Genomic DNA, 11432 nt, shown 5'->3' with positions numbered 1-11432 from the left:
CATTCACCAAATCCCCCGTAGCGGACCCACAGGCAGATCTGTGAAAATCTTTGCCCGCTTTTGCCAGAAAGTCTTTTCCCATTTGTGTGAAAATGTGAGAAAATCTTTCCCACTTGTATGAAAATCTACGAAAATTCTTTCCTGAATTTGGAAAAAATCTGTGACCAAAAAAATATCTTTTCCCAATTGGGGAAAAAAATTACCTATGAAAATCATTCCCAATTCTGGAAACATTTTTTTACGATTTGTGACAGGAAAATGAATTCCAGGGAAAAAGAAAAAGTGCAAAGAGAACTTTCCATTTCCAGGTTAACATCCAACTGTAATGCCGCACATAAGACATGTACGGCACTCAAGTGGCAAAGAAAAGCTACATGTTAAATGCTATCAAAATATACATGGTACCCTGGTACCGATAGCCCCTCAGTAACAATACCGTACTACATGTACATGTGCCTACATGCACAGTCCTCTAGCAATAAGCTGTTGTTCATCACTTTTCCAAAAGTCACTGGACCTGAAATGTTTGAGAGGACAAAAGTGTTGACGGTATTTTTTACCTCCAAGCGAGCTATATTTAGTGCGGCCTGTACAAAAGAGCCACTTCGTGCGGGGCAACTTCCTGCAAAGTAAAAATACACTCGTGGAGAAACGTGCAAGATGAAGTCAGCATACCGGCATCATTAGTGGTATTAATCTATTTTTTTTTTTTTAAAAGACGTGACACAGAGAAAACAAGGTATAGTCACACTGATGATACCAAATCATGCTTATCACAAGGACAATTTAAGTCCCAAGTCTCTGTTTTTCTATAACTGAAAATGCAATGTACAGGTTACAACGAAGTAATTTTTGAAGTCCCAATGACCTTTGTAGCAATGTTACTTCACTGGACATGGATACTACCAGCGTTATGCAGCATACATGTGTAGACGTATATTCTTTTTGGATCACATGTACAGTAACTTCCTTGTAAAATAAGCTTGTTACTGTAAATAACATAAATGTACATGGTCCATGTGCTGTACCGTTGGCTAAGAAGTTGGCTCAGAAGTAAGCGTGCACTGTCCGTGGACTGTCATTCCATGTACTGGAAACCCCAAGTGTGTATGTGTGCACTCCTGCTCTGGTATAAACCTGAAGGAAAAGCATCTGTATCATTCAGCGTGTGGAGAAATTCCCCATAAAATACCCCTGCGTGTCGTTAAAGTCACTTTCACATTCAATTTTGAGCCAACAATTCTTCACAAACCAACTACCGGGTACAGGTTTGTGCAATATCTAAGTACATGTACAACACACCTCTGGGGAGTCCTTTCTTTCGTGGATATCTTCTTAGTTTCATTTTGAAAGTCACCTCCAAACATTTTCTCTCCCTCCCCCCCAAAAATGTACATATTACCGGTCTGACAAACAACGGATAAATTCTGTTTTTCGAAGAACTCATAACATCCTGGTATGTTCCCTGCATTATCTGGCCTTGGAGAAACCATATAAACAGGAACTTATACCAGTCAAAAAATAAAAAAAAACAAAACAAACAAGCATGCTTTGTACGCATATAAGTAGGCTTATCTTAAAGGTGGGAATTAACATTTAATTTAAAAACAGTACGGAAACTTTCCCACACCATTTAAACATTTAGCCAACACTTAGCAAAGGCCCCGGCAGCCTCCCTTGGTGTTTTCATACACGCATATGCATAATTATACAGTTCAACAATGCACGTGGTCCAACCAATGTCAAAAGTAGATTGATGTCAGGACATTTAAACAAGTAGTGTGTATTGTTTTAGAATCCACTTTCTTCTCAAAAAGTACATGGATGCCAAAAGGGAGAAGTGTTCCGAACATTAGGTTACATTTCGTAGGCGTCGTTTGCAATAACAATGAACATCAGATTGCATCAATCAAAACGCCAAACCTCTAAATGGGGCAGTTCCGATGAAACGTTTGGGAAAATCTGCATAATTTTGGAACTTGTTTTCATAAAATGTCCCACCTATATATTGGCAAGAAAACTGTACACGCCTAATGCACTGAATGACACATGTACATGTACACAGATAGTACATGTACATGTACCGTACTTTAGGTACTGAAGTGAAAAAGAAAGGCTCCCAGAAGTGATACCAGTCCATTCATATTTGATTGAGAATTATTCAAAGGAAAATAGACACTGAAAAAATCTTGACATCATGTAATGAAAATTCCACTGAAGAAAGTGCATGCGATGTTGCTTATTACCAACAGGAAAGTACAGTAAATGTACCGGTATCACAAGACGTTGATTGTGCATTCTCCTGGATAGATTTTTTCAAGCTAAAAAGTTGTATTTTTCGCTATCCTGGTTCTGTGGTTGTATGAGTTGTATCAAAGCAACGCCAGTACAGTGGACACAAGTCACAAGTACCGTACTGTGTCTTTTACCAGGTTCTTATAGAAGGCCAACCAACATTTTGTCGTTTGAAAATTCAGACTTACATGTATCAGAAGAAATGTCAGACTTATCAGAAGAAATGTCAGACTTACCAGAAGAAATGTTAGACTTATCAGTAGTTTCAAATGGTATCCAGATTTCACGCTTTTCAGAACATGCGGCAGGCTGAGATCCAACTACATGTACATGTACTAATACATGTACAGTACATGTACTACTGCAAATGCACTACATGTTCATACACACATGTACATGTACACATGTACATGTTTGTACAGTTTGTCTCTAGAGACACTCAGGGAGGTACCTTTCTTCACTGTTTTCAAGAACCGATGGGTGTAGTGTTCACTAGCAGGCCAATTCTGATGAACACGACCTTTTTTTTTTTCTCAGAAAATCACTATACCAGTGGTACCGTAGTTTTCTTCATTATGGAACTTCAAGAAGGGCATCTTTTCAACAAAATGACACAATCAAGAGGCAATTTACGATTCCTTGAAGGCTGAGCATCTACGGTGTGCCTGTAAAAAACGATGAACTACCGGAGTTAAAATTGCATGCGGTTTAATATAAAGCTGCGACTGTACTGTATGTAATTAATGAAGATGCCTGTCCCATTATCCAAATCCAAGTTATAACAGAGCTACTGGTACATTGTATGTGCTGGTATCTCACGTACACCTGTATACTGTGTAGTTTGGCCCCAGGGCAGGGAGTTTGAGATGTTTACAAGCAGTGCTGAGAACGCGGACGCAACTAACCAGGGCTTTCCTACCCCTTTGTAAAATCCGTTATCCCGGTTCACTTCATTTCACAATGCCGTTCATAATAATCACAGATTTTCCCCCCTCCCCCCCATACTCGGTTTGCATGTCCCATGCATCTTTGATGACACATATGGTGACACAGGGCTGAATTCAAACTCCGTCTAGAACAACAATCAATCACTGTGATTGTGAAGACCTTGGTGAAGCAACACAGAGGGTGTACGTGTACATGTACATGCAGTATTAATGTAACATCAGCCCAACCAATCACTGCGAAAAAAAAAGACGAACTGCGTGCACTGCAGCTGCGCAAATTAAATTTTCCAGTCCTCATGCGATGATGACAAACATGAATGTGTACATGTGCCGTATTCTTTGGGGGAATCCGGTAGATGTTTTCACACAGTTCAAAAACAAGGAAGCAACGGTGAACAGGTTTCTGCACAAAGGACCAAAAAACAAGTAATGTTTCCCGCTAGCCATAGAGCTTTTTGGGGCAACAATTTTGGGAAAAAGGGAAAGTGAAAATTATCCGTACATAAAACATGTACAAAAAGAAAAAAAAAATGCCTATTTAGTTTGATTAAGATGCAAAAAAAGTTAAACTAATACCTGAATAGCCAAGTGCTGTTCACTGTCAGGGTTTTCACTATGCTGGTTGGCACTTGTCATATGCGACCAGCATTCGAGCTGGCCGACCTGCACTGACAGTAAATTTCCACAATCCCACCAGCACAAAAAATGAAGAAAGTGTGTACATGTATATAAAATTTGATACACATGTACTGGCAGTTGGTGGAAATTAGAAACATAAACATTTATAGTCAAATTTCTGATGAGTTCAAACCTTTCTGGCACAAACAGTACTGGAGCGCAGCTGTGTAGCGTATAATACACAACATGGCAAATCCACAGAAATGGAATTCACCATGGACGGGCAGACAATTAAAGCAACACAGTCCACGCCCAGAAAATCTAAAGTCCTGAACGTGGGAAAGAAATTTTGAAAAAGTGGCCAGATCAGGTGGGAAAAGTGCCAACTCGCTCTACAAACCTCGATATTTACAATTTTGGTATATCTATTACTTCATGTAGTTCGTTTTAACCTTAATCAGGAATTTCGGACAAATGTGTACATGTAGAAAAAGTAAAATTAAAAATGTCCACTGCCTAAATTGCAAGGGGAAAAAAAGAGAAATGGTTCTACACCAGGAGGCTGTAAACTGCACCACAGAGCATCTACATTCCAAACTGTGGGGAAAGGAGATAGGCCTACCAAGTCAAGTTGATGTGAGCAAAGTTAACACACTAATCCTTCTTTCTTGGATTGATTTCATTTCTTACTTCTTCCATTAAATACGGTACTGGTGGGTGAGAAGATTTTCCGATGCAGAAAAGAATAGCATACGTGTGTGTCATAAAAAGTCCTTTTAAGCCAGGGGCACAGGTGTCAGGTGATCTGATATGAAAATCGTTGAGTATGCATTGATGCGCAAGCACATGTACATGCACAAGGTACAAGCATGTGCACACGTGCATACACGTACTGGTATACGGTTAGCTCGCGAGTGCATGCAGCCAGCATCTGGCGCAAAAAAAGGCCTCCACTAAAACATTCCAAACTACAACCCTGTTCATTTTATTTGAAACAATGGCCACTAAACCTCTCTTTTTACTATTTTTAATTCTGAAAACCACACATACCATTACGGTACCGGTAGGGCCTACATATCACTACACCTGACAGTGCCTGCTCATATTAGTATCCAAACAAAACTAACCTCTCTCATCCCTTCCCTCCAAAGAAATCCAACCATGTAATAGGAAGCTGAAGTTTTCTTCTTTTTTTTTAAACTACGTGTACATTTATACATGTATACGTGTTACATGAACCATACGCATATTTATTTTCAACTTCAATCTCTATTGTTTTCTGTACTTAAGTTACCCGTAGCATGACACTCGCCGGCAGCCCGGTGTGCTTCTGTGCATTTTTTCGATTTTGCTGCAGAAACACACTGATGGAAATCTTAGCTACATGTTCCATACATGCATGAAAAACATGGAAGGAATGTCCACACTAGCGTTAGATACCGGTAAGGTCTGTGTGTTGTTCATCACAGTCATGTTTTTCCATCAAGGGGCAGCTAAAACTATGGCTCGCCATCAGTACAAAAGTAAAAAGAATAATTCGATCAGTGTTAAAGAACCCAAACCACTATCAGAACACCAAGAATCACTGCTAATGTGTTTCAGGAAGCATGGATATATCAGTCGTGAACAGCTCTTGGAAAAGTTGAAGTTTTTCATACAAGGTGACTACTGGCAAGTGCGGCTTAAATGTGCTAAAGAATATAAGAGTAGAGACTTTGGGCATAAACTGATGGCTGCTGAGGTCTTTATGTCATAGGGGCCTACTAGCAGAAGTGACAAGGTTCGGTCAATCGTCCAAGTCTAGTGTTTAAAGGAAGGTGAACGTGGCTAGCTAGCTGGACGGACGTTGCGGTCCGTATTGCAGAGGTGGCGTAGCGAGGGTAATCACATATTCATAAGTCATGAAACATGAATTATGCATAGAGCATTCTATTTTCTTTGGGGGGGGTGCAGTTTTGAGAGTGTAAGTTTGCCAGCAAGACGTGGGCCTGGCCAGGCCATTTTCCACAACCACCGTGGGAAGAAGTAGAAGAAAAGGTTGACAACTTGTAATTGCCAGTTGCACGTGGCAAGGTTGCCATATTTGTGTGCAGTATTCTAAAGTGGAAGGCCTACGAGTGTATTTCAAATATCAGTTGAAGTCAACCTTTCTTCTGTGTTCTGGATGGAATGTGCAGCAATCAAAATACAGTGCTGAAGTTGTCTTGTGTCCATACTCGTACATGTATGTCCAATAGGAAATGGTTATCATGTACTGAACATTAGGCCCTCTAAAGTAAGGGTATTTATTGACAGGTTGTCAATGATGGGACTCACTGTAAGCAAATTACAAAATTGAAAGGACTGTCACAGATGAATTACATTCCTTTCTGTAGTCAGGCATCTTCGCACAATAGATTAAAAGGTATTGAAATGAGCTGAAGGATTTACGGCAGTATTGAGCTCATTTCAAAATGTGTACCTTTGCATCTATTGTGTGGTCACAGTAGACTGCAGGAGGGAATGTACTGTGGGCTACACACGTGGGCCAGAGGCCGGTTAGCATAATGTGCGTTGCTGTGTGCACAGTACAAAATGCACGTTGAAGCTACGGGTACATACATGTACATCACGGCTCTCGGCTGAATCATTTAGTAGGCCTACCAGTACATTAATACGTTTGATCTACCGGTAAATTGAGTGACCTCCATGGACCATCATGTGACCACTGGCCGAATCCTGTGTAAACTGTACATAAGGCTTGATGCAGAGATGAAAACGATCAAGTTCCACATTTGGACACCCAACAGAAAAACTTTTTGGAAAAAATGACCCCCACTGACGATTAGACGACCATCAGCAAAATTCTGTTAACCATCCACACGGTGTTTCCTGCAAAGATGTAAATGTCTTAATTTGAGATTGATTGAGTCATGACTGGGGTGAGAAAAGTGACTATGCATTTTTAATGCAAATGACCACTAGTGAGCACTACATAAAGATGATCCTTGACCCTATATGCTGGTCATTTAGGACAGGAATCGTGTCAAGGAAGATTAAGTCCAGATGTGGCTGAAGTCGGCAAAGGAAGGTGGCAGATAGGGACAGACATAGCAAAACTGGCGAGTATTTGACTACCGATGAAAAACAAATGATCCCTGATGACCATTAGGTGACCAGTGGCCAAATTCTGTGAACATCCAATCTGAGGCTAATTGTTCCAAAGCTGTAGGCCTAAATGGTCAATTTTGACAATAATTGGACCAAGACTGTGGAAGAAGAAGGAATTTGTAATTTTGAAGAAAATGACCACTAGTGACCACTAGGTGACCACTGGCCAAACACGCTAGTCACTACACACGAGACTCTGGCCAAGCTAAATTCTGTCCCAATTTGCCTGAAATCGGGGGGGGGGGGGGAATGAATTTGGAAGATACATGTATTGCATTTCTTGTAAGTACATGTGTATTTTCCCGAAGAAAGAAAGTCGACAATCAGAGTACCGGTATCAGCCATGCAAAGTGTAATATATAAAAATACAAGTGCTACCAGTATATCAAATCCTACATGACAAGTGCACATTTTGAACAGATTTGAGATAAATCAAAAACCAACCAAAGCGTGACTGCTGACTGCCCATACAAATCGTAGTCAAAATGAGAGTATTCTATAGCGTAGCGTAATATTGTGGGCAAACCTTCACCATGCTAAGGCCACGATTGCTATTGTTACATGTATATGCAAAATAAGTGAAATAACGCGTGTTTCTCCACACAACTAAGAAACACACATGTGTGTGAGTGCACCTGTATCCATAACCACTAATACTGCACAAGTGCTTGACAAAATGCTTACATGTACATGTAGGCCTACATGTACGTACGAACATGGGCAAGACTCGGGTGCATTATAGTGTGGGCCTTGAAGGATAGACACACCCCTAATGCCTGAAATACACGCACCGTACATGTGCGTGTATGTACATGTACATGAACATAAATCAGTGGTGAGTTATGGGTGAATTAACCATAAAGGTACACTGTACCCGGTATAAGGCATCCTACATGTTGGGATGTCAAGGATCCACACAGTGATCACTCATTTCATCTAGTCACCGGAGGAAATGACAGCGCTGGATTGAATCCAACAAGCAGTACGCTCATCCTTGCGTCGCGGTATGTCCAACACATGAAGAAAAGTTGTGTTGTAATTCAAGTGGACAGTACAAGTGACTTGGAGTGGGTATATTGATACCGTGGTCATACGACACACAGTGTAATGTACACAACACAATATACATACACGTACATGTATATGTCCATGTACATGTACCGTATACGGTATACAGTCATCAGGTGCAGGGACATGTACATGCGTACTTTATACATGTACTCGGTGTGTTACGAACATGTCTAGAATAGCCCCATATGAAGAACACTTTGAGTACTAACTAGCAGCAATTCCCTTTAATTTAGAGACCCCGGCAATGACACTGCGCTGTCCAAGAGAATCCAGGTCTTCCCTTCCTAGTCCTCAGCTCACTTGACTGACCTGGGCTTCAACCAAGGCTGATGGGGCCTGGGACTATAATGAATATATTCATGGTTCATATCAAAATTAAAGGTCCAGACAAGACTTTCTGTGGTTTACATGTACAAGTGTAAATACACTTAGTAGACACACATAATGTGCCTGACAAGAAGCTAAGACAGGTATGTGCAGTGCACTAATATCCTAGCTAATCAACACTAACTAAATTAAATACAGTACATGTACATAACATGTACAGGTAGGCATGACAAACACAGCTAAATGTGTTCCAGCTAGTACATGTACAATTACTGTCACAGAAAAATCGGCATGTTGAAAATCAAGTTGTACAAAACAATAACAAAACAATGCAAAACAAACAAAAAATGTTGATCGACAAACATTCTCATGTGACCACGTAAAGGCACATCTACCTACATGTATGTACATGTACAGTGTACATGCTACACACATAATGTTTACATGTATAAAACATGCGCAGAGTAATACATGTACCATTGCTGCTCATCATGTTTACCGGAAAAATCCTCCTCCTCACCCCAAACCCCATCCCCCCACAAAAAAAATCCTGATGGATTAGGAAAGTGAATCTAAAGAAATGAATCAAACAGTAGATGGATGCACGTGTAACCTGCTTAAATATTTCCCAAATGAAACCAACCAGTGGCCTTATCTTCAATTTACAGGGCTCTACAATTACGTTGGCCCTACAATGATTTACAGCTCACTGCATGTCTGGCACTCAGTCTTGGCTCTCAGGGTCAAATTACGTTTTCCTCAACATCAATGATGCCTGTCCCAATTGTGGACACATGTGTATGTTTTTCTGAGAAGTTAAAAAACATTCAGGGGTGCCTCAAGAGTTCTCCTCCATTGGCAAAACAGTCTGAAAGGGTTCGAGACTGAGGTTAACCCCCATTACCAGACAAAACTGTTTTTGAGAATTAATTGGGGGGGAGTCTCTTATTTAAAAAGGGGAAAAAAACAAGTTGAACAATAAATGTACTACATGAATTTATAATCTGTACACGTGTGCCGATACCACAAACCTGTATGAAGTAGAAAGTTAAAAAGCAATTGGCCAATGTGAGGAAGATCTCAGTGGATATGAAGTTGTTTGTTGTCAGCTTATAATCATTATAAAGCTGGTCTAGTTCCATGACTCGACAGCGTGTGTCTGCAATTGTATGTGCAATCAAACCGTGGAGGGAAAAAAAAGAACAGAAAAAAAAACGTGTCGCCCGCATCAATTCCGGAACATCAGTCCGACCAGAGACAAAATATTTTTTTTTGGGGGGGGCTTATGTGTGCATGGCACACTGTGAATTGGGATAGTAAATTTCGTGAAAAGAATTCACTTTCACATTCGCACTCACCGGGCATGAAAATACTGTTTTTTTCCGTCTGGGTGAAAATCTACGAAATCTTTTTCTATCTTGTGGAAAAATCTGTGAAAATGTATTCCCATTCCCAGGCTAACTTTTAATAAGCCTTTTGTGAGTTAAATTTGAATAATTTCTAATACATTGAGTTCTTTAAATTCACATGAACAATTTGAATTCTCAATACTAAAGACACTAACTGTTGCTACGGCCTTATGTACACGTACCTTGTGAATCAGGTCAAGCTTTTGCTTAGTTACATATGTACAAAAGAGATGTCTTACACAATTCACTGTTTTCAAGACACTTGAGACAAGACAAGAAGGGCAAAAAGGAACCAGCCATTTCCAGAGAAGGTGGTCGCTATGTGAAAGCATGGAGCTATCGTATTTAATAGCTCCATGGTAAAAGCTTGCCCCAAATCAAAAGATATAGCAACAGTGTCTTTATAGTCTGGGGAATTCAAATTGTTACAGGATGTATTAAACTTATGTGCAATGATTCAGTATACCAGATTTTATTCCAAACGGCTCCTTGCAATATCTGTAATCTACCTGTGCATACTGCTCGTGAGTGTGAATCCAAGGCAATACTTTATGAGCAGATCCAGTTGACTGACTTTCACTTTCTGATGCAAATTGGTCCACAAAACAAGATGTACTGTACACAGAAAGATCCACTGTTCCATTTTTGGCGCAGCATACTGTCCTTTCGGAGCCTCCTGCTGCCTTCACACTGGGCCAGTACTTGTTTGTCAAGGATGCACGTGTACATTGTTGTCATATTGATTTTCTGAGGAGACTAATTCATATGCACTTCTTTTGGTGGGCTGAAATGGGGCATGTTTGCGAGACCGACCGTGATAGGCAAAGTTTCAGCTCTGGACTCAGAGCAGCTCAGCAGTTAGCAGAAAAGTCGTGCTTAGCACAGCAGAAGATTCTGCCTGTCATCAACACTAACACATGTACATGTATTTCATGGTGTTGTTTAGTGTGGCTGTGCTTACACATACACACACACAAAGATTCTCATTGTTGCGTTGCTAAGTTACGGAAGTATTTCCGCCTTCTGCTGTGCTTACAGATCGATGGAAGGGGGCATTCAAAATTTGCCATTTCCTATGTTTTAAATTGAGTTCTCTCCCCAAAAAGTAGATGGATGTGTAGTGGAAAAAATCACTAAAATCACTAAGCCCTGATTTAGACACATTTATTTGGACTAATGAACGCCAGATCACGTCAATCAAATGCTGAACCTGGCAAAAATGGGTTCCGCTTAAACATTTTGGAAATCTGGAAAGGCTCACTGAACTGTTTGCATCTAAAAGCTTCAAACGTGTAAATTACACACCCTCAGTATTTTCTTTCAGAATGTGAAAGGAAAGAGCAGTCGCAAACTTGCTGGATATATTTGCTAATAGTCAATATACCTTGTCCAACTATACAGCTACGCTTCTCTCTTTCATCTGCAACAATCATTCCTGGTTTCGCAATTTTCACAACATCCCCCCCCCACATGCTTTGATGACATAAACAGGTTTCTGGTCAGGGTTCAAAAAAATATGCCCTTGGTGGAAAACCGGAGTGATTACCGGGACTTCTACCAGGATGGAAGTTCAGCCCCTATAAATTGAATATACACATGTAGGAGGGTCAGTTGA

This window comes from Acanthaster planci, linkage group LG12 (genome assembly GCF_054643075.1).
Source record: "Acanthaster planci isolate LZ-2023a linkage group LG12, COTS_SCS, whole genome shotgun sequence".
NCBI classification, from domain to species: domain Eukaryota; kingdom Metazoa; phylum Echinodermata; class Asteroidea; order Valvatida; family Acanthasteridae; genus Acanthaster; species Acanthaster planci.
This window is presented reverse-complemented; position numbering follows the sequence as displayed.